This window comes from Pseudopodoces humilis, chromosome 6 (genome assembly GCF_049639895.1).
Source record: "Pseudopodoces humilis isolate 2021_Gansu_Grassland_sample_001 chromosome 6, ASM4963989v1, whole genome shotgun sequence".
In the NCBI taxonomy this organism is placed as follows: Eukaryota; Metazoa; Chordata; class Aves; order Passeriformes; family Paridae; genus Pseudopodoces; species Pseudopodoces humilis.
Window position 1 is genome coordinate 45,692,978 of NC_142205.1, and position 24,949 is coordinate 45,717,926.

Consider the following 24,949-nt stretch of genomic DNA (forward strand, 5'->3'; position numbering starts at 1 on the left):
GATGCTCCAGGGGCTTTGCCAGCCACTGGCCATGCACAGACAGCGGCGGTGAAACCCACGCCTGACCGGAATGGCGGAGAGTGATCGCCTTTCAGTCTCTCCTGCCGTTTGACCTTTTTTTGAGGTTTCTCCCCGCAAATCCAGGGGCTGAAGGGCCGTGGCGGGGCCCGTCACGGAGTGAGTCCGATGGCCGCAGCCCCTTCCCCGGCCGTGGGTTTGCGCCCACCGCTAAGCCCGGCCCGCGTTGAACATTAACCGGCTGGAGCGGCCCCGCAGTGTAACAGGCTATGTATAAAAATGAATCATCTCCTAGGTTGTAGTAAAACGTCCCGTAAAGTCCACCTATAAATCCTGGTATGCACTTAGTGCTCTCGGCTTCACATCTTACTGTTGCTACGCAGTATTTGCCATTCCCTCCTCTCCCCACTTTTCTCTCCCTCTAAATCCCGCTGGCTGGCTGCGGTCCTAGCCCTGGGTCCGCATGTCCTGGGATGCAGTCTCGCCTCCCCGTGAGGAGAGCGAAGCCCCACAGGGGACCACCGAGGGTCACAACCTTCGGGGCGCTGGGGCCACCTCGCTCCCTCCAAACTACGGCGAGGAGAAAAAGAAGCGGGACAGGCCCGGCCCTTAACCCTCCAGGGCGGCAGGAGCCCCCACCCCCCGGGGCCAGCCTAGGTGGGGCCGCTCGCAGCTGTCCCTGCTGCTCCCGCCCTTCGAGGGGTCTGTATCTCTGTGCCTGTGATAAGAGCTACTCATACATTGCAGCAAGGCTCTATAAAACTCAACAAGGCTCCCCCCTGCAAATTCGTTATGTTTTTTTCTCGGGATTAAAGGGAAAAGAGGAAGAATATCTAATCTGATTGGAGCGCAGTACTGCACAGCCTCGGTGGGCAGACGCGGGCAAGGATCAATGGACGTGAAGCCATCAAGGCAGCCCAGAGTTCAAATCTGCAACTGAAATTCATGCGATTGGAAAGGAACCCGAGGAACAAGCCCCCTGGCCTGCGGGGTGTGTATGTGGAGAAGTGGCAGCACTCGGGAAAACACAAGGGTGGAGCCGGGCTCATCACTTGATGTGTATATTTAGTGTGGTGGCAGTCCCGCTGCCTCACCGGGGACTACTTCCATGCCGAAAGTTATCCACATGCCTGAGTGATTTGCTGGATTGTGGCCATATGTAAAGCAATAAATATAAGTGTCTACTTCTGTGCAAGTAAGAGATCCAGAGGTCTCACAAGTAATTTTCCAGCAGATCCAGACCTCATAGTTTTAAGATAAAAGTGAAGAGAACTCTTTTGTTTCATTCAATTAAATAAAACCAAAACAACCCCACCAAAAATTTAACGTCACTGGGACAACAAAGGAGTTTAAAGCCTTTCCTTTATGTAAAACCTTGATGGGCACTTTCATGGTTGCATTATCTGGAGAGGAGCAGGAATCTACAAGCCTGTGCCGATGAAGTTTTCAACCTTCCGAGCCACAAACTCTTGCATCTGCTTTGGTGGATGCAGAACTGAGGAATGAAAGAATTTCTTGCCAGGCTGGGGGAAGATGTATCGGTGTGAGTGGGTCCCAGCCCGTTTGGTGATCCTTTGAAGTCAGCAGAGTCTGAGCTGGCAGTGCTCAGTGCAAGAGCAGTTCCCAAGCAAGTAGAAATTCTCCCTATGAGGTTTGGGGTGGTTCAATTCCCATGATTTCTCCAGGGAAGGTCATGCATGCTTCCTAGTCCTCAGCTGGGATGGGAAGAGCAGTGGAGACAGAGATGGCTTTTCTGCCTTCTTTCTTCTGTATGAAGAGACAAAGTTTCTGGAATTTCTCAATTTTTTATTTTCTATTTTTTTTTAATTTTTTTTCCATGCAAAGCAAAACAGAGTTTCAGTAAAATAATAGTATCCAGCTTTTGGCAATGCTTCCTATAAATTCATGGCTTTAGCCTGGACTCTCTCATGGCCAGACTGTAAATTTTCACGTTCTAACTCCCTGTGACAAATCTCTAGCCTCAGTCATTGTTATTCCCTTCAGCTTTCACATCCTTCTGGCAAAAGCCTCCAACTCTGGCATTCTTTTCCTGAAACAGAAATTCCTACCACAAGGCCCATCACCCTGAGAACATTTTTTAATAAACATGTTTGGAAAATGAAAATAAGATACATAAAATATATGAATGCGAGAAACATCAAATGAAAACTTGGAAGGGGTTTCAAGTAGTATTACAAATAGGAAATAGCTTTCCAGAGATAAAAATACTCCATGTGTTTTGTTAACACCAGCAGGCAGTTGGGCTTTATTCTCATGGTTTATTTGGATGTTAAGGGACACCTTTGTCCTACTTGATGTACTTGTAGCTGCTGGCTGAGCCAGGAGGTCAGAGACTTTAGCTGGTAATCAGTGGGTGACCGGCAACATCCTTGACAAATAATGTTGGCGTGACACGATCAGGGCGACAGCCATTCTCACATGTCAACAGCTATAGCTCAGTAAGTAAAGGACTCGGGGAGGGATGTTCATAGCACAGGTCATTTTTTTAGTCCTGGACCATGCACCTGAGATGCTATTTAAAACTTCACCCCCTGATGCAGAGCAGAAGCATTGGCTCCTACTGACAGCGGTGGTTTTGCTTTATTTTGATTTGGGTTTTTTTTTCACAAAAAAAGGGATATTAATTACCTCTAAGAGTGGTCTCATTGCTCATTAAGTGACAGTTGTAGGTTCTCAGGAACTTAGGGGGTGCTTCCTTTGAATTATCTAGGGCACAAGACATATTGCATTTTTCTGTCTTCTGAACAGAAAGGCTTCTGAAACTGGAGCACAGCTTTAACAATTCTTTCCAGGACAATGGAGTACTTAATTCTTGTGATGGCCAGGCACTGCTATTTGAGACCACTCAAATTCCCTCTGGTAGAGCTGGCAATTCTGGGGACATAAATAACAGAGCTTGGGGACCCAAGCAAGCATTGTTTACATGGAAATATTATGGGCTTACACCAGGCAATGTAGCATTTTCCTCCTTGTGCTGGAAGGAGCAGAAGCTGTGACGCGCTTGTCGATTCAATGGGTCATGTATGAATATACATAAATCCCATTGGCTTCCGATGGCATTTGAACAGCATGAGAACGACTCGACTCATAATACTGGAGGACAGCAGGAATGGAGCATGTGCCCACAGAACATGCTGAATCAGGACCAGGCTCCAAGGCTGGAGAGGAAGGACTGGGAACAGGTTCCCTTTTTATGGCCTTAGATAGGCTCATTTAATCTTGCATGGCTGGGCAAGGAGAATAACTAGAGGTTCTACAGCACCTAGAATAAAAAAATTTCCAACCTTAAATACTTAATCTCTGGCTAGAGAAATCAATCAGCTGTTTGGAACGAGGGTATGCCTCATGTTCAGGGAAGTAGATGAATTAAAAATGGAGAAAACCCTCTAAAGGAACTCTGCAAAGGCTTTTCATGGGGGGAGGAAGACACATGCTGCCCAGGCCATGAAGACCATGCTGACCCTGTGTGGAGGTTGCAGGAATGAGCAGACACCATGCAGATGCACTTTAGAAACACGTTGCATTAGAACTCCCAGAGTGGTTCCCTTACTTCTCTCTCCTGTCTGGAGAAATTAAGCCAAAAAATGAACAAGAAGAAAAGATGAAACAGCTTGAGAAGAAGAAAAGAGAACCTATTTCTGGTTCCTGTGAGATGTCCTATGCAGTGACTGTCACAAGAAGAAACCCCCATTGAATACAATGGCACTGAAACCAATGTGCTGTCATTAAGAAAAATCTCTATGCTCTCTAGATCAGCTCAGGGGTGGTATGTTACAAGAGTGATAATTCTGAATCTAATTCTCTGGTGATGTAACCCAAGCAATTTTTTTTACTGATTTATTTTAGTGGCACATTTTCACTTTCTTAAAAGAAATCTAATTGAAATAAACCCACAGAGGGAAAATGGGACAGCTAAATTGGTAGTCTTAATATAGATTCTATAAAGGCAATGAAGGTACTCATAATTTATTCTTTGTTATTCTTCATAATAAAGATATAGTCTGATAAACTTCACTGCAAAATTCAGTTTACATGTATATACCAGCAGAGCGTGTGGAGTGTTGTGGGCAGAATGCCCATCCTGATTACCCCAGAGGATTAGGAACGTCAGGTTGTTACGAAGAAAAAAGCAGAGCCTAGAACAGGCCTCATGAAATAATGTTCCAATCCTGTCCTGCCATTTTTGACAACTTCAGGGTGCTTTAGAAGGTACCTGCTTGAGGATTTGTTCTCAGTGCACTGAGGGCTCCCAGAGGTACAAAGAAAAGCCTCCCGCTGTCCATAAGGAGATGAGTAATCTGAGGCTAAAAATATGGACTTCAGCCAAATGAGTGAAAAGTATAAAATCGCAAAAAGCAGTTCTTGATATCTTGGCAAGAAACCCAAGACAGTATCCGACACTTGTCTACTACACATAATGCTATAACCCCACACTACTGAACTCCTAAAGGCGCGACATCAGATACACAGTCCTGGCTCCATGATCAAACCGCTGCCGTGCAATCTGGCATAGTAACTGGTGTTGGACACACAGTACCCCAAGGGGCTCTTGACATTTTAGACTGTAGCCAAGAGTCCAGGACAGTTGTTGTTGACTGCAAGCACAGTAGTACCCCCCTTCAGCTACTTTGCAATCTCCCATATTCCCCTGTGAAGTGTTTGTGGATGGGACGTCTCCTTCTTCTGAAAGTGAACTCTTCTCACCAACTCCCTCTGTGAGCAAATGGTAAAACCCCCAAGGGAGCTGCTGGCTGAGTTAGGTTTGAGCCCCAAGCACCAAGAGGGTGAGAAAATTTCTGGATACTATGGGAGTGCAGAATGACCCTATCTTTTGCCTTTAGCAAAGAGGGTCAGACAGACACAGCGTATCTCCTGGACCCTTTTATGCAGAGAGCTCTTGGCCATGGTATTACTGGCCCATCCCAAACTTTGGCAGGTTCTGAAGCTGAGCCTAGCTAACTAGGTTGCAAATAGGCTGTACATATGCTGAACTCAGTGAAATGCAGGACACCAGCACTAGTTCGTGTTTCAGGCACACAGACAAGGTCAAGCCACTAAGATGGTGTTTAAACTGAAGGATCTGGGATGCTTCAAGACTTTCAGATCCAAGTGCATATCCTGGTCATCTAGACTGGTGTAATGCTTTAAGCAGTCAAAAACACGTTGAATAAGCCTATGGATTCAACCACAGGAAGGAAACCAGGCATACAAGCAAGCTTAGAGGGAATTACAGTGTGTTCTCATCAGGTCCTTGGTGTGTGCCAAAGGAGATGGGCACCTGGAAGGTCTCATGTAGCTCATAGGCAATGCAGACTTCTTTTCCAGCTGCCCTTTGAGCAGCAGTCGCCTAACTGGAGCGACAATCGTCTCCCATGTAGCATAAAGATAAAAGTGCATTGGTGTTTGTGAAATGCTCAGATAACTTTGTAAGGAAGAACATTTCAGCCAATGGACAACAAATTAAATCCCTAATTTCTATCTAGAAATGTATACTTCCTATGCATAATGCACACTTTATTTTTTGTGGGTTTTTAAAATATTTTTACTTTTAGTTTTTGTTGTTATTGTTTTTTAATGTATAAGATTAGCATTCCAACTCCATACCTTTTATTCTGATGAAAAACATAATCTTCATAAAATTGTCTGGAGACAATTTGGGGACAAAATGGCTTGTTTGCCTATAAACTAGAAATTGGCAACCTTCACTAAGGAACCACAAAAGGTTTCAATCAAAAAGACAGGCATAGCTACAGGAAAAACTGACTCAGAATGAAGCAGCCACCTCACTGCAATATCATTAAGGAAAGACTTTAATAGACCGGGACAGATTTATAATAATTAGTACAACTAGCTTATTATCTGAGACAAGGCATCTACAGCATACAGCATGTCTCTGTGAAATTGTAGACAAGTGTGAGCTGATTACATTACATGTAAGTAGTGGGGTGAAGCAGGACATTTGGTGCAAATACATGTAAGTAGAGTACCTAATAGTTTAGGTACTATGCCACGAGTGATTTATACCTCTCTGCTTCGTCAAATCAAGTTGACCAAGTCAGACCTTTTCATTTGATCTTTCCAAGGAAAAGCGCAAAAGAGCTGTTTTAGGGGCTGTTTCTTCTTCTTTCCTTAAATATCAATTAATGTCAAACTACCACAGGGGCTCATCTCCAGAAAAAGTGCCACAATAGTAGTGATGCCAACTTTTAATTTTCCCAGTGGGTGGTCTGCTGCAAAATTCCCAAAAGACAAAGGATCTAGGGCTAGACTGGGCCTCTCTTAAGCTAAAGTGTTTAAGAGTTTTTTTTGTGTAATTTAAGATGTTTGCTGAGAAACAGACTCTGATTTAACTATTTGCAGCCTATGATTTTTCCATTAGAAAATCTTACGGAACCATCAGCACATTCCATATTTGACTGACCACAAAATCACAATTTTTTCCCTCAAATCTGTTGCCCCACAGCAGTGGTCTTTGTTCTTCTTCTTTCTCATTAGGCTTGTGCTTATTTGGAAATTGTCAGAAAAGACATTTAACCACTGTCATTCGCACTAAGCAATATGAGCCTCTAAAAATATTGCTGCTAGCTTCTTTTGGGGCAATCTGCAAAACAAGGATGTCATCTGGAAGTCTGGGCAGACTGACATCCCTGTTTAATATTTAACACAATTCGTCCAACACCCACAAGTTTCACTCATTCCTTTCTGTGCAGAGCCCTTTCTCTAACAGCCTGGAATATCAAACTGAAGAGAAGAAGCGCAGCAGTCAGCATTTTTCCACATATAAACTTCCGAGTCATCCCAAAGATGTCGGAACTGCATTGCAATAGGCAACTAAATATAATTGTCTCCCTTATTTAAGTATTATATTTTTTTGTAGGAGATATATAACTTTTGTTTGACAGTGCAACAGGGTGGTCCTCTTTAAGTAGCCAAAAGGACCTGGAGCCAGTTTTCCCTCCTGCTCACCCCAGTAAGCTCTTTTTAAGGAAGTAGATGTGTGAAGGATCAGCAGACAAGATAGAGACTGGAGCCAGATGTTCCTCTGAAAGCTGCCTCCTGACTGGGATACAAATCCAGCTGTTTACTGACTCAGGAGGATTCCAGGCAGAAAACTCTGGGATTTGCCATGTATGTGTGAGAGAAAGGCACAGGCTTCACTCCCCTATGCTTACTCTCCCAAGCCTGCAAATGGAGAGGGAAAGTGTCTGCTTGGCTGGCAAAAGGATGCTGTGAGGATGATGAGCGTGTGCCACACAAATCCTTTGGGAGAAAGCCTCAGCTGCTCAAATTGTGCAGATGAGTTAGGCAGGCATATTCCTCTTCAAATCTCTGTTGAGAAATCCTGTTCTCTGAAATGAACTGCTGCCTTAGATAGTCTGGGCATTTGTCTAATTTATGGGAAGAATGGCGAGAATACTGCTCTACTGTGGACGTGCTGCAAGCTGACAACTTGCACCTAGCTCGTAAAATATATTAGCTAATTCTGGACAAATTTACAAACAACTCCTAGTTAGGATAATAAACTGCTTTGCCAAAGTCAACGTAGACTGTAGCATATATTATATTACCAACAAAAAAAACCTTGCCTCCAAAAATTATGATTCAGCCTCAGAAAACCTCTCTACTCCAAATAGGGTTTAATGCCATTGATTCTGGGGGAAGACAGAGCTTCCCCACACTACTGGTCCATAGGTCAAAGACCCTAACCAGAAGTCCAGTGGGAGGGGACTCCACACACTGTACAAATTGCTTGCTTGGAGATGTCAGGGATAATAAGCCACAAAAAATGAAGAGAAGTCCATTTAGGGTGTTTTTTATTTTATACTTTTTGCAGTGTTCAGGAACAGGTGTCACACATGTAAATTAAGATTTATGGGGTTCTTGCTTAGAAATTCTGGAGAGGTTCACCATGGCCCAGGACTCTGAAGCAGGCCTCTGCACCCTGTACCTGTTCTTATTCATGGCGTGCTTCATTATGAGACAGTGCCAGTGACAATTATCCACCCTGGAAAAACTAGGACAGGCTGTGGCTTGTTGCTGCCGAGCAGTCATGTCATTCAGCTACCTCTAAATTACCTTCTCAGGCACAGAGGTCTTGGTGGGCTGTGAACTACCTGGGTTATTTGTCCTCTGCCGCTCCACACTGCGTGTGCAGGTTTAAGGGAGAGAGCTTTGCAGACTTTGGTCTGCGTGGCTCAGCATGGCTGTGATGCCTGTGAGCCCTGGAGCTGGCCATCACCGGAGGTACCCAGCCCCGGGAACAACACACACTGCCAGCCCAGGGCTGTCAGCACGGGTGGCTGAGGTCCAGCACTGCAGCCAGGGCCTTGGCAGCTCTGCAAGCTCACTTTCACTCACAGCCAGGATTAGGAGCACCTCTCATCCTCTTTGATAAAACCCAGCATGGGAGTGGATTTGACCTGCCCCTAAGCCAAGTGCAGCTCAGCAGCCACAGCTTGGCCAGCTCTGCTTCAGGCTGCTACACCACACATCTTCATGGTTTTGAGGCTTTCTTCCAAAAACTTTGACTGTAAAGTGGCAGCGTTGGTTGCTTCAGCTTCTAGATATGAAGAGCAGCAGAAATGAAGCAGTGGAGAGGGAGGGATCACTGTTTCTCCAACTGTACAAACATCCTCTCTGGAAAAAAAACTTATTAGTATTTTATACTAGTGCTTTTAATTGGTAGTTACTTGCTGGCTTTACAATACAATAATCTCAAGGAAGACGGGTTCACATTCAGCTAAGCGCTGCTAGCTAGCACAAGGTGAGAAATTCCCTGCTCAGAAAGGCTGCCATTTAAATAGATAAGGCAAATTGTAGCAGGAGAAACAGAGCTAGAGGAAAGTGAAAAGACTTGCTCAAGGTCACATGGCAGATCAGTGGCAGATCAACAAAACAGTCTGGTTGTCTGAAGTGCCAGTCTACTGCCTTGGGAAATCTTTAGAAAAAGGTCCCTAATAGCTGTAGCTGTTCTCATGCCTATAGTGTCCCTCTGCAGGTGATATATCATAACTCAAATTCTGACATATCAGAAGTAAGAATTCCATACTTCATGCACTTAGAGCATGACCCCCTAATGTGGCTAATTTGAAAGAGAAATGGTTTGTCACGTAAGTCAATTTTCTGTGAAAATTAAATTTTGTAAAGTGTAGGTGAACTGAAGTCTATTTTTTTTCTGTGCTGAGAGGAACATGTTGGTGACCATAATCTTGGCTAAAATATAGGATAAGGAACTCTTTGTCCTTCTCCCCCCCACCATGTGCTATTTTGAGTTGGCATGTGTTTACAGAGATAACATTTGATGTCATAGTTGCCACATTTGACAGAGAAAAGCCTGAGAGAACCATTAACTATAGGACGAGTCACCAATCTAAGGTATCTTTGTCCTTTGCTAAATGATTAGCTCAAAGCAATGCTCCATCTAAAGTTTCCAGCCCAAGAAAATCCCACAAACAAACATTCTAATAGCTATTATAAAATAAAGAGTCCTTTATATGTAACAGAATTTTACAACTGTGCAAAATCAACTCATCTTTATTGCCCACTAGAAAAAAAAAATACTTGTTTGTATTCATTTCTAAATGCATTACAGCAATGTTAACTACAGATTTGAAAGCATCAGTGAAAGAGAGAATAGAAACTAGAGACAAATAGGAGTCAGGATGCCAGATGTCTGTTTCTGCTCTACCACTTGGTTGCTTTGTAATACTGGGTATGTTGCTTAAGCTCCCCACCTCAATGCATCTATATGCAAAAGGCAACAATGATTTCTCATGCACAGAAAGATTCTACTTCTTTTGGCATAGATCCAGACCTTTGACCCTTCCAGGGATCTGCTTATGAAGATTCTGGGAGAAGTTTTTTTCTCTCCAATGAGCTGTGAATCCTACAGGATCATGTTCTGTAGACTAGATGTTGCACCAAAAAGAAGTGCTGCATGGAAACTGCATTCCTAGGATACTGCTGGTTGTGACTGCTTTGAAGACACTTGAGGGGGAGGATGCTGCTGGTGCATCATGGAAGACCCACATCGGGCTTTATTCTCTTAGACACCTTCAAGCCATCAGAGAAGCCACTGATATTTTTGCCTGCAACTGGTTTTCTTGCAGGGGAAACATGGGAATAGCTGCAAGGGAAACATGGGAATAGAATAGGGACAGCCTAATTTGCCTGTGTAGGCGAGAGCAAGACAGCACACAGGAGGTTCTTTGGATAATGGGATCCCAGCAGCTGGGGGAAGATCCCATTATGAAGCATATTTAAATTCACTGCTAATACATTAAGAAAAGTGAGCTAATTTTTAACACACTACTTGTGAAATATGTTCCTTGAAGAAGTGCTTTAGCAAAAGGTGTGACACAGATGCCTGTATTACTAACTGCTGTTACTGGGAAATACAGCACTACACTGTGTCCATTAGAATGCAAAGTTGCCTCATGTAAATGACTGTTTTAGGCACTTTAAATTTTTCCATACTTTCCTTCATACAAAAAAAAAAAAAACAAAAAAAAAACATGATGGTTGTCTATCTTTGGTTGCTGATTTATGTATCTTTTGGTTAAAGATTCAACAAAAATGGTTCATCCAGTGTTTCCAGGGATAATTAAATTAATCTATCATTTGGCTCATTTTCCAAAGAGAGAAAAACACTCTTATCCTGCTGCAAGACAATGGCTTGTATATGCTTAGGAGCAGGGATGTTAATTTGCTGGAAAAGTTATGCTAGTGTGAGGAATATACCTTTTCCTTTCCTAAATATTATCAGCCAAATTTCTGAAATTCTAATTTGGATGTACTCTAGAAACACTTCTTAGAGCTGGGCAGCTAAATTATCTGAAGCTTACACATGCGGCTCCTCCTCATCTTGCATCAAACTGTGGCTGCTGCAGGAAACATGTACCGATGTGTTACAAAGCTGCTGCAGTACGCCCCAGCCAGTTCCCTGCGCTGATGGCAAGACAGGGCTGCTGCTTGTTTCACTTGAAACCACCCAGGCATCTGTCAAACAGACCCGCAGGCTGTCCTTCTGAACCCCAGCTATCCAGCCCAGGCTCCACTGGGCTGGGCAGGCTTTTCCTTGGCCAGCTTGGAAGATCTCAAAGACAGTTTGTGGTCAAGTGATGGCTGGAATTGCCAGTTTTTTTTAAAAGCAGAACTTGACAAAAGAATTCATTTATCCAGGCCAGGCTGAAATTTAGGGAGGGCTGAGTACTTTCTCTGTAGAGATGGTGGGGAACTAAACATTGTTTGAATCAGAACACTCATAGCCCAAGACCATGACAGCCTGAGACAGCACAGACAAGGGCACTGTGCCATTAGGAAGAACTGTGATGGGTCAAATACACTCTGGAGTGTCTAAGTGTGAGTAGTGGGAAATCAGCACAGATAAGAAATGCAACAGTAGTGATTTTGGTTAGAGGAGATTTTCCACCATCATGGTGAAGAGCATTCTGGGGGAAGAGCTCAGCCTGAGTGGGCCCTGCTGCCTGTATCACCTCTCCCACAGCCATGCAAAGCCAGGCTGCTGTTTCCACCCAGGAAGGGCTCAGGGCTGAGGCGGTGGCAGCTGTGGCAGAAGAGGAAGCAAGACTGTCACTATCAGTTGTTCTGAGAATGACATTATTCCATCCCCAGGATTTTCCACACAGGAACCCAGTTCCAGCCCATCCCATTCTCTCTTCCCTCTGTGTGGCAAACTGGGTCACCTCTGTCTTTCTCTACTTACCCTAAGAGAAGAAAACAGGGTTTTGCTACACAGGTGGGAAGCCTTAAGCTGAACATTTACTCATGGGTGGGAACACGGGGCCAAAGAGCAATTCTGGTGTGGAGCCTTCACCTCAAGGACAGTGCCTACATGTTTTAGGATTGACAGCTCTTTAGCCTCACACCACGTGATGTCCCCAAGCCAGGGCTTCACATCCGGACCTTGCTGTGCAATACTTCCCATGCCTGGCATGGAGCTGTGATAGGCCCTGGGATGGAGACCTGAGGGCACACAGTGGGTCTGCCAGGAGTCAGCACTGGCTGTTAGTAGCTCTATATATGAGCAGTGTTATACCTGTGCATGGAGATTCACAACTCATTGTTATGATAGCTAGAGAAGGGAGCGGCAGGGAGCTGCAGTTTGAGGATGTTTGTAATCAGTGCCTATCATATACTCATACAGAAGAGAAGGCTATCAAAGTGTTGGCCCTAAGGTAACACCAAACTACACAAATTTCTTCAAAATCCTTCTTCAAACCCTATTTTGCCCAGTGAAAATAATTGCTAGACATATTAGTGGTGAATAATGCCAGTGGAATTTGTGCCATGTAATGGTAAGTACCTGAAGAATTTTGTGGAAAATTCTTGACTTTACCCTCTCTGTGCTTACTTCACCATGATAAAACCAAAGACAATACTCTTCTCCTGTTTTGTCTCGCCTGGGAAAATTTTATTTTCCCTCTAAGCCCAGGAAAATAGAGAAAAGAAGAAAAAGAAGGAAATTCAAAATAAGCAAACGGAATTAGATTTTTTTTTCTTAAAAACTTTGAACATTTTTTAAAAAAAGCTCACATCTGTTATTTATAAAATTCCATTTTAATGTGATTTTTTTTTTACTGGCTCCCAGTCAGATGACAAAAACGCAAATTAGACACAAGAATTACATGTCGTACCAGCAAGTGCTAGAGTCCCTGAAAGAATATGGCAGCGATTACCTTTTTTCTGAAGATTTGGCAAGGGAGGTATGATTGGAAGAGGGATAGAAGGAACAGAGGTAGCTTGAGAACAAAGAGAAGAGTGATTAATAGAATACAACTCTTTATCTTCCCTGTTTCAAGATATCAAAAATATTCAGGTGAGTAATGAAAATGGCAAGTACGCATTACATCCCTGATGAGAGCCTCAGTTAAATGAAACAAATTTCCAGATAAATTAATTTTCTTCTTCAGATTAATATATTCAAAAAGGCACAAGCTTGTCAGCCTGGGCACTAGACTTATTTTTAAACATTTATCTAGTCAGCATGCCGAGCTCCTTGATATGCTCACAAGCAAAATTCTTAAGCCCGGTGCTTTATAGCTGCAGAACGGCACTGTTGCCTTCCTTGGGAAGTGCATTATTTCGGCTGTGTCTGCACACAGGAGCTGTGTCTCTTCCACCACTCGGGTATAAGAGCACAAACACAGCCATTCCCCTCTGCCCCATATCGTGACTGCCATTATAGCAACATAAAGACCCCATACCGATGTTGTTATTCTTCAACAGGAAAAGGAATGAATTGCAAGCACCTTCCTGCCACTGTAAGTGCATTGATACCAGGAGCTGTAGATGGAGTTAAAAGACCCCCCTTGTGCTTCCCCCTCACCAGGTCTCTCACACAGCCGACACAGTTACACTTGTACAAAATCTAGCTATAGAGAAGGCTTTCATGGACCAGGAGTCTTTACCCTTTTTTAATCCACTTAGACTAACAGCAGTGTACTGCTAATTCACATGGCAAAGGGCAAAGGGCTTTTTGCAAAGAACAACTTTTCCTTGTAGCAAAAATAGATCAACCCACTTTCCTCCAAAGAATTGATTACTGGATGCCTTTGTGGATTTTGTCCAGCAATCTGCTCATGTGGACTAGGTGTAGTTTGGTGGATGCAGAGGCTTAACCCCCCTTCCTCCAACCAAATGTGGGAAAGGAAGAAATTTGTGCTTAAACTGAGGAACACACAAAAAAAAAAAAGCAACACCTCTATTTATTTATTTTTTTACACATAACATGTTTGGCTTTACATGTAATACCAAACATTTAAAAATAATAGCAATACAGAACTCTCTGAAGTTTTCCTAAAATGCCTGTAATGTTAAGAATCTCAATCTCCATTCATCTGGCAACACATTTTAATGGGAAACAAATAAAATCATAATTTTTTTAAGAGATAACTAGGTCTTGTTAATCCTGCTGCTAGTCCAAAGCAGCCTTGGTCCAAAAAGAAGTTTCTTATTAAATGAACAACTGAATATTATGGATTTATTAAATATTAAAGTATTATGTATTCTTTAGTGCCTTTTACATACATACTTGTTTAAATTGAGTTTTAAGCCACTCAGGTTTTTCAATAGAAATCAAGCATTCCAGAATCCAGGCTATTGCTTCTACCTCAGCTGAGCTAAACTTCTAGAGGAATTTTTACATATTACATGGTCTCCTATGTGCTACTTACCATTCAATTACATCAGTACTATCTGGCCCACTGCAATTGCGACAGGTGCTGTGATAATTCTAAGAAAACAGAAATATATATACATATGTATGTATATATATATACACACACACCGGCAGGCACCACTAGAAATGATTGTAAACTGGAAGGCACGCATGTGAAGGCAATTACCCATGTTTGTTTAATATTTTAAAATCTCCTTTATGTATTCAGAATTTTCTTTCTAGAAATTTTCTTGAAGGAGATTCTCTCAGCAATTAAATGAATATGCAAATATTTTGAAATTTCTAACACCAGTTATACCTATAAAAGCTCCGTGGTATTCACATTGTTAAGGTTAGATTTGTGCTTCAGTGCTTTGCTGAAAGAACCAAGCAGATTTTTGCCTGCTGTCTTAGCAAAGGAGTTACATCAATGTTAACAAAAAGACTTTCTGTATGAACTGGTTATTAGTCATGTTCAGTCAGTCTGTCAGATTTTGCTTCCTCCTTGCCTGACAGCACATCTACTAAATCTCTATTCACCTATAGACTAAAGCAGGCAGAATAAACCAGGACTGGATGTTTTCATATAAAGCATTACCAGAAAATTTCAGTCTGCAACAAGTAAACCCCAACCTTGTGGATTAGTAGAGATTAAAACTATAGAAAGTTTCTTCCACTATTCAATCGCATTTGAAGGTAGCCTTACATCTGCCCTCACTTACACTTACCACTCTTTTTTAATTTTCCACTGAAAATTGAGATTTGATTTTCTCAACAGTAAAATGTCAGCAGCAGTAAAAGCGAGGCTTTTCTTGCAGGTCGTGTTAGAGATGAAAATTGCACAGCCCTCCTTTTCCTCTTCCCTTCCTTGGGGTCTGTTTCTTACCCTGTGATAAATGGCACCTAGATCCAGGCGGATCCTGCTGTATCGCCAGCATGGCTTCCTTAAGCATACCATTGTGCTCTCAGTACCAGCACGTGGCCGGAGCCTGGGGGAACATGGTGCACATACCTCCATCCAGCCTCCCGAAAAGCAGCGAGGGTATGGGCATAAGCCATCCTTTGCGTGTGTGTCAGATCTGGAAAATAACAACAGATTTTTGTTTCAATAAGGTACAGAGCCAACACCACCTCCAACTAACTGTGATGCTTGTAATTTCTGCTCATAACAATTTCAGTCAAATACATCTGAGAGGTGGCAGTGATGTTATTTCACTTACTAAAACACTAGAACATTTCAGCTCTCATCCTGCAAATTGTATCACAGTTGGTGCTCTGTAGAAAGAAGGCTCCTCTTTAGTAAGCCAGATGGCAAGTTTAGGGCTTCTAAAGGCAATATCCAAAACCCACCAGAGCAAACAGACCCAGCGATCTTGCATACAGAGACTGCTGAGCACATGAAACAAAGACCCAGCTTCTGCTCACACAGATGCACAAGCTGATCATTTGGGCTTTGTGAGGAGGGATTAAATCCCGGTGGCTGTGCCTTGCCTGTGGGACAGCGATGCTCCAGGTTTCTGCACCTCAGGGAGGTCGCTCTGGCTCCCTGCTAGTCTGCAGATCCCCTTTCCTATCTCCAGACTGAGCAGGGGCAAAGTAGAGGCATCACATTCCCACATTTCACCCCAACACAGAGTCAAGACGTAGCTGAGCCAGACAGCAGGACCCAGGAGCTAAGCAATACCCAGGGTCAGACTGCATAAACACAGTCAGTATTAAATCCATATTATTTGCTTTTGCTGCAGTGCCTTGGGTCTCTGAGAACCTTACTGTGCCAGGCACTGTACGAGTCCAGAACAAACTTACCCCAATATAGAATTTGAATAAGGACAGTATTGAACCATGACAAATTTAGAACACAGCCTTTTAAGATATCATTAAAAATGTTTTAGACCCCTGGATTTTTGGAACAACACCATCCCCCACCCCTTTAGAGGGGAGATCTTGTCAGGCACTAAATAAATGTTTACAGAAAGGTGTTGATGACTCTACATTAAATAATAGTTTTAGATGGAAATGTTGACAGAGTCTGAGTGCTAGCAATGCTTCTCAGAATCTCGGTGCATCTGGGAATTTATTTCCTTTTACAGCCTATGATAAAAAAAGGGAATAGTTTATCCATGTTTTAAAATCTCACATCAAGGGCCAACCAAAATGATCTGTAATTCCTGAAAACTGGAATTTCTACTGGAAACAGGAACAGAACCTCCACTGTAGATTTTTCAGCAGGAAAAACATTATAAAAATCATCTCCATATGTCACACAAAATCCTTTTTCTGTTTACAACTCATTGTTTCAGAAGCTGGGACTTTAAACTATCACTGTCTTTTCATTTCTCTATTCCCCTTGTTTGTCTTTGTATCTTAAAATGTGTATTTGCTTGAGAAAAGTCTTCTTAATTTTGACCCACCGGTGGCCCAGCTAAGCGCTGAGCTAATATTGACTAATATTTCAAAATAAATTGCTCCCTCTAGTGAGATCACGGCAGTACTGATGTCTAGCAGATGTGCCTGAAAACTGCTTGAATGTGTTTTGCTGCACCACTCGATTAAGCAGCTGGGTCATTATGGACTTGATTCTGTGCTTCTTACACAAAACTCCAGTCTAAAGAGGAGACTTGCCTAAGCAAGGAGTGTGTTATAAGGCCTTCTGCATTAATGACAATATTATTTATAAACGCTTATGCCTCCTACACCGTTAAAATCTTCCCTTAACACACCAATTAACTAGCAGCCCTTTTGAGGAGCTCACTAGCTTGCTGAATGCTCTAAGTTTCATACAAACAATACTCTTATCCCCATCTCCTTCATTTCTTTCTGTTCCAAGTTGCTTGGAAAAAAACAAAAAATAACCAAACACACTCCAATTTAAGATAGACCTCACTCCAAACACGATCTGGATGCTTCAAATTGTTCCCCTGCATCCAGCAGCTTTTAATGTAAAAAAGAAACATTAATACGGCATATTTTGTGGGATAGAGCAGACCTCAAAAGTCTCCTGAGGGGAAAAAAAGGCATTTAAAGAAAACAGTATTAGTATTCTTTTTACCCCCTTCTAGCCTGTTGGAATGATAGTATCAGAAGTGTTTCATAAGGAAAAGGTTGCCCTTTCTCGCTTTGGTAAGTACTCAGGAAACACTCTGGGAATAAATCCCAGAGAGGCCAGGGCCCCTGTGCTGGGACGCTTCTCTGCTAATTAGCAGAAGACATTCATTAGCAGCATTATCCCGAAGTGTAGGGCCCACGAGTGCTGCAGACACCAGCTCCCTCCCTGAGCACCTGTGCCACAGGGGCTGGGCAGGCCTGTGGCACCTCAGCTCCCAGGACACACGGACAAGCAGCTCCCAGGACACACGGACAAGCAGCTCCCAGGACACACGGACAAGCAGCTCCCAGGACACACGGACAAGCAGCTCCCCGAGCAAACCCATGCTGGCAGGGAAGTAAAACCAGAAACTGCCTTCTTCGGAGCCATCCTGTTCTCTGCTTCCTTCAGCCGGCTGGCAGCGCGGGGCCCGCTGTGACAGAGGCCTGGAGCCCGAGCTGCCGGAGCAGCTCTGGGGGCTCTGAGCAGGGGGTGCCCACAGCACGGCCGACGCTGAGAGCAGCAGCACCGTGAAGCCCTGCTGGCTGCTGCAGGGTGATTTCATTAGCGGCACAGCCTGATTTCATTAGCGGGGTGATTGGATTAGCGGCCGATGAGTGGCTGTAAGGAGAGCAGCCGGCCACCCACCCCTGCCCTCCCGGGTGCGCCAGCGGTGTGGGGGGCTCGACCTGCCCAAGGTTTGGGTGCAGGGGAATGTGCGCTCAGGATCAGCAGCGGGATGCTGGCAGGGGCCTTTCCTTCTCCCTCCCATGGCCCTGCCTGCTACATGGAGACACAAACGCTTGGCAGGCTCCTGGACCCCTAAGAGAGATTCATCTCCCTCACGATGGTGACCTTAGGAGAGCCGGGAACGGGAGATGAGGCCAGAGCCACCCCAGGTGCTGGAGGGGTGCAGCTGCCGGGGATGCCAGACCACAGAGCCCCACTCAGCTGTGGCGCAGGGCCTGGTGACAGGACTTCTGCGCTCTCAGGAGAGGCTTTATACTTCAGGACAAGTGAACCAGCAGTGTGACTGGTGTGAGATGAGAGTCTGGAAGAGGCTTTAGCCCCCTCAGATTGCCTAAGAGCAAGGCCTATTATGGGGAGGTAGGTGTGAGGAGAGGCAGCAGACATGCCTGAATTCCAAGATCTTATGTTCAACCCCTCCTGTCTGCCAGGATGAGTACTGCCCCACCACGGGGTGCAAGGTTTTGTTCTCTGTAGCCCATGGGAAGCCAGCCATGAGAGGGAGCCCATCTCTCTGGCAGCTTCTCCTTCCAGCCTGCCTGGCTGGTTGAGGGACAGGGGCTGCACTGCTTGTGCCAGGTGCTGCCCTGTGGTACGGAGAGGACAGGTAACTGATGCCTTGCTGCTGTCCTGCCTGGGACAACATTCCTGAACTCTCCCTGACTCTCCAGTCTCCCTTTATAATGCTGCAAAAGTATTGCTGAAATGCTGAGGCTGCAGACACTATCATGACTGTGAACCTGGATTCATTTTCTATAAGCAAAGCTTGACAGGCTGGAGCAAATCTCCAGAGTTCTGGGCAGAGCCATGTCTGCAGGAGAACAGCCACTGCAGGCAGAGGTAGATGAGTCCTCCTTCTGTAAATGAAGAAATTACTTAAAGGCAGGTGCTCAGCCTTCTTAAACAAATATTTCCTAACTTCTTTTCAGTGAGGAATAAAGGAACATATGACTCCCCAAAGCAATGGATTAAAAACAAACATAAGCCTGTTTTGGAAATGCTAAGGGCATTGTTGTGGGCTACTGGCAGAACTGTGAGGGGACACTGCCTGGCTTTGCTATTCCCAGCCACACCTCAGGCAGCCAGAGCTTGTTTGGGTCCTGCCATGATGCCTCAGCATTTTGCTGAGCATGGGCACCCCACATGATCACAGGTGCTTGTTTCCACAGTCCCTCAAAGCACAAGTGTGTGTGTGTGTACATCCAAAACAAAAGACAAGTTTGCAAGAAAATGAAGTATCTTCTTAATGTCTCAGTTGCTATGAGTGAAAAAAGCTAAAAAATGCCTAGCTCAGAATGATGTTAAGGAGTTTATGGGCATTTGTGCTTGTTGCAAATTACACATGCCTGGTTCTTCCAGGAAGCTTTTTTTTTTCAGTTGCAAACAACTTTTTGAGGTAAATTAGCCATCATGCCAGAATCCAGCACACCTTCTGTATACAGAATCTTGTTGTGACTGTCTCGTGTTCTGAGTGTTTGGCTTTTTGATTCATCACGGCAGTGCCCACTGCTTTTTAAAACATAAATTACATTTTCATCACTTTCTAATGGCGAATGGCATTCCTCAGAGGTTGGTATTGGGACCAGCACTGTTTAACATCTTTATTGGCAACATGGACAGTGGGATTGAGTGCACTCTCAGGCCATAGTTAGTGTTTGCCAATAACACTAAGCTCTGTGGTGTGGTCAACACACTGGAGGGAAGGGATGTCATGCAGTGGGACCTTGACAGGCTTGAGAGGTGATCTTGGGTGAATATCACAAAGTTCAGCAAGGACAAGTGCCAAGGTCCTGCACCTGGGTCAGGGCAATCCCAAGCACAAATCCAGGCTGAACAGAGAATGGATTGAGAGTAGTCCTGAGGACAAGGACTTGGGGATATTGGTGGATGAGAAGATAACATGGCCAAGGAATGTGCATTTGCAGCCCAGAAAGCCAAACTGTGTCCTGGGCTGCATCCAAAGCAGTGTGGCCAGCAGGGTGAGGGAGGGGATTCTCCCCTTCTGTTCTGCTCTCATGAGACCCCACCAGCAACACTGTTCAGCTCTGGGAGCCCCTGTATAGGAAGGGCATGGACCTGTTGGACCAAAACTGGTGTAGGGTCACAAAGATGTCAGAGGATGGGAGCACCACTCCTGTGAAGACAGATTGAAAGAGCTGGGGTTGTTCACCCTGGAGAAGGCTCTGGAGAGACCTTACAGCAGCCTTCCAGTAAGGAGACTCTAGGGGGCAGCCTAAAAGAGAGATGGAGAGGAACATTATACAAGGGCATGTAGAGGTAGGACAAGGGGAAATGGCTTTAAGCAGAAAGAGGATAGGTTTACACTGGATGTTAGGAAGAAATTCTTTATTGCAAGGATGGAGAGGCACTGCCCAGAGAAGCTGTGAGTGTCCCATCACTGCAAGCGTTAAAGGGTCTTTGAGCAACCTGGTCTAGTGGAAGGTGTCTATGCCTGCAGAAAGGGGGTTGAACTAGATAATCTTTAAGGCCCCTTCCAACCCAGGCCATTTTATGATTAAAATGGTTAAATGTTACCTTAAAAAGTGACACAGAAGCTTATTATATGGGTTGGTTGTTATTTTTTTAAACACAGATAAATTTTAGCCTTTGTGATTACCATTTATTCTAGGTTAAGTAGTTTTGTGCAGTGTTACTTAGAAGCTGCTGTGTGCCTAGTGACTGGTCTCTAAGACCACATTAGGGCTATTTTGTTTATTTTTTTTTAAGATGTATTACAAATAGTTAAGTAGGTGTTTCTGCTCGATGTGTTAAAGCGAGTATAATTAAATGTAATGGCTACCAACTGTCACTAGAGGCTGCTCTTAATACACTGTGAAGAAATAAAAATAGGGAAAAAATCACTACACGTCTTCTATCTCACACATACCATAGGGTTTTTTTATTTCTTTAACAAGACGAAAGGAAGTTCATCACCATGTTGCATCTTTATGATTATCCTATTTATTTCCATTGCTAAAGATTAGTTTAACCACTCTGAAATCACTCTAGCTATTACAGTCCAATGTAAGAACAAACCATATTTCCCAGACCACCAATACTCATTGTTTATCTAGTGAACACAGCAAATAGATCAACATTTTTGTATTGCATGTTAAGAAATATTTGAGCAATAACTCCTAAAATTATAATTGGAAATTTATGTTTTAACATATGCTTTTGGGATAATATATTTCCCATAGTAAAAATGTAATGATACTTCACTAATATATTTTCTAATGCTTTCTTTTTTTCCTGTCCCTAATCTTCCCCATCTGATTTGTCTTTGGCAGATTTAATTAATCTCCTATGCAAGGAGTCCTGACTAAAGAGTAAAAATACCTTCAATCTTTTGCAAAGAACTCTTAAATATTTTCTGCAGAACTGTTAGCCCCTAAGCCAAGAGTGTTTAAATAAACAAAATACAAGCTGTGTGTGTGTCATTTGGACACGGGTGTCAACTTGCTTTGGTAACTGCCTCTCTGTTTCCCTGTCCTGCACATTGTTTCCATGTTCACCTCAGCAGCCTGGAAGGCACCCCAAAAATATCTTTTTCCTGAGTAAACCCACCCATCCATTAGAGCAGAATGAGCAGTTCTGGCCAAATGACTTGTTCTCCATTCATTCAAAATGCAAAGATGTCCAAACCTTTCTTGCTCTGCTCAGTTTTCTCCTAGCTGTGCGCCTGCAGCCATGAACAGGGGATGTGAGGAGGGGTCTGTCCAGGGTGCAGCACAGAAGGCGCTGTATTGGTGTGTTGGTGTAGCACCTTGCTTACATGAATACCATCCTTTGGCTTAGCCCTGACTTTCTGACTGCACCACGCTGGTGCCAGCTGTGTCCTTTGGTGTTGTACCTGATTTCCCCCTCTTACAATCTGATTTTAGCCATGGTTGACATTGCCCTTGGTTGTGGCTTTTCAATGTTAATTATGTGTTGTTGGCTCTGCTGCTGGCTGTTCTTTTTTGTAATACTTAGTGACTGACTCGATGTTCATTAAAACCAGCCCCAGCTTGCATCAGCCCTTCTCAAATTGCTCAATTGTGTGCTTCTGCTTTGTGGCTAAGGTGATACCTGAGGGGCTAGTTTGCTCTGGTTCACCTCCTAGTTTGCACTGGTTGTCTTTCATGCCTGGAGCTTGTCTTTCCTCTGTTGCAGTTGGGCCAGGGAGCTGAATAACTTGTCTGTGAAGCAAGTCATGTTATTTTGGGACATTTAGTGTAGGAGCACATTTTTGTTTGTTTTCCTCCTGAGCAAGGGAGAAGGGGTGTGTGTCTATGCAGCTTGAAGGAAGCTTTGTTTTCTGCTGAAGAAATGGAAAGCTGAAGTCTTGTCACACCTGACACAGAACTATTCCCTTGTACAGGACTGAGCATTTTGGTTTGGAGTCCTTGAGGTGGTAGGGTAAAATAAGGGCTGCATTTACAAGAGCACTGGAGGAGAGGAATGCCTCTTACATGCATTGGTTGGAGATCTTGTGCAGGAAGTGGAGGACTTCATGAATTGTTTCTGCTGGAGAGAATTTCAAACCACAGGTCTTCCCTTTCAGGCTATTACTCAAACCACTGTACTACAGAATGGTGGTCTTCTACATTTCTAATTACTTAGGGCCTACTGATACAGATCTAAACTTATTAGCAGCCTCCGTTGAAAGTATTCATCTTTACTTAACATAATGATAAAAATACTCTGTAATAAAATACTAATAAAAATGTCTGGCAATCCTGTGTTCTTAGGTGCTCACATGAAGCAACAAATGAGGAAGTTACTAATTACTTTTGATTCTGGCTATTATTTAAGTACCATGGGAAAATTTGAAAGACCAGGCCCAGTAGAGTCGTGTGGAAGAGTTCATGTGCATTTCTTTGGAGGAGGTAGAACTGAGCCTTGATCTGTTTGCTTTCTTTGCAAGTGCTCCAGCCCAAAAAAAAGCAGGGATGATGACTTTTCATCAGGGTTTATGTAACTTCAGGTCCATAGTGTTTTCTCCAGCTGAATTTGCTTAAGGAACCTGGGTGGGCCATAATTTTAGTTTGCTGAAAGTGACTGTTTGCTGAAATAAATGAATCCAATCAGTTTTTGGCTACCCACCAGACACCTGGAAAATCTTCCTCTTAGGCTGCCACAGTAACGCCTTTGGCTTATGAGAACTTGACCTACAGCTTAACGCCTTTCTTGGCATGAGATTCCTCAACTTTTGCTCTGGCTAATAGCTATGTTTGCAACCCTCCAGAGTACATCCTGCAGGTTTTTGCTTTCAGTATCCCTCTTTGAAAAAAACAAAAAACCAAAAAAAACAGCCCTAAGTTTCAGAGCTGCTACAGATATGAGCTCTGTAGCTCAGGGGTTTGCAGTTCCTGGTTGGAGAGGCTTCCTTGCTGACCTGTGGTGTACAAATGTATTTGGCAGTAGGCAGAACAGAAAGGGAGCTCTGGAATGGCAGAACCTCATCACCCATGTCTGGCCTTGCACTCCTTGGAAAAAATCATATCAGTGACCAGTCCCTCATACACTGCAAACAGTTAAAGAAAATATTGGGAAGGATATTTAGAAGTCACCTGGCCATCTCATCCATCTCCAAAGGAAAATGAACCTTGATGGTTTAAACTGGGTGAAGGTTGTGTGATGGATATAACATTTATAACTGCAACATCTACTTCAAATTAACTTTTGCTTTTTACTAAAAAAAATGACCATGCTCCAGCCTTCCTTTTGTAGAGTTAGGCTCCAGTCCTCTCTCATGCTTGGATATCTTCCTTTCCCTGGCTACCTGGTTCTTGAGACCATCCATGCATGTTGTTTCAGCATCATGAAAGTAGATCATCAGAAAGTAGGTGTCAGCTTGGTAGCAGTCTCTGGATATCAGTTTGGGAAGAAGAGAACATTGATATGGAAAGGATTTCTGCAAGTGATAGATTACTGAAATAACTAGTGAGTGCTACTTACTAATGGTATTTTTTAGATTTTAGGTGTTGTTACAAGCACAACAGACATTTGCAGCTACAGAAGTTGTGTCATTTTCTTTCACACTATATTGTGGTCATATTTTTCAGGATTTGCTCTTCCCTCATGACTCTTTAGAATGTACATTGGGAAGTCAGAAACTCTCAGACTTACCTGAACCATATAGGTTTCAGATGCTTTATAAATATATTTGTAGTTGATTTTTTTTTCTGAAGCACATCTTGGAAAAAGTTGGTAGCAACTGGACAAGTTCCTAGCCTTCAGACCCGGTTTATCTAGGCATTCCTGTGCCCAACACGGGCTAGCTTTTTCCCTCTCACCTTGAGTCCCAAAAGCTGCTGGAAGATGCCGTCACACAAAATGCCAAGAAATGGTACTGGTTATTGTGGGAAGACTGGAGGGATACTTCCCAGTCATGTTCTATTTCAACAGGCATGCCATATGTTTAAGGTGGGGGTCTTTTTTTTTATGTCTGCATACTCACAGAGATCTTAACTGCTGGTTTAGAAACTGTCTCAGTCAGGGAGTTGTAGACGCCTTGGTGTTCCCATTGGTGCTATTAATTTTTTTGCTCTGTGCAGTAATACAATGTCTTCAGTTCTTTCTTTACCTAAATTATCAAGATAAAGCATTTTCATGCTCCTATCAGGCTTAAAGCCTCCTGGGGCCCATGGGTTCAGGCTCTATAGGACGCACAGCTGTAGCTGATATGAGACGGATTTGCAGAGCTGGTGTAAGGCAACACTGCAAAAGTTGTAAGTGGCCCCTCTTTAACTCTGCCACATTGCATTTTGATTACACAAGATGTTTCTCTGCTTCACTGCCTGCAATAGCTTTTGCTGTGGTACAATAGGAACAGCAGAGTCTCAAAAAACTGTGTGGATCTAAGGGGCCAGCTGGTTCTGCACTCCCTCACTCAGCTTTATCAGTAGAAATTC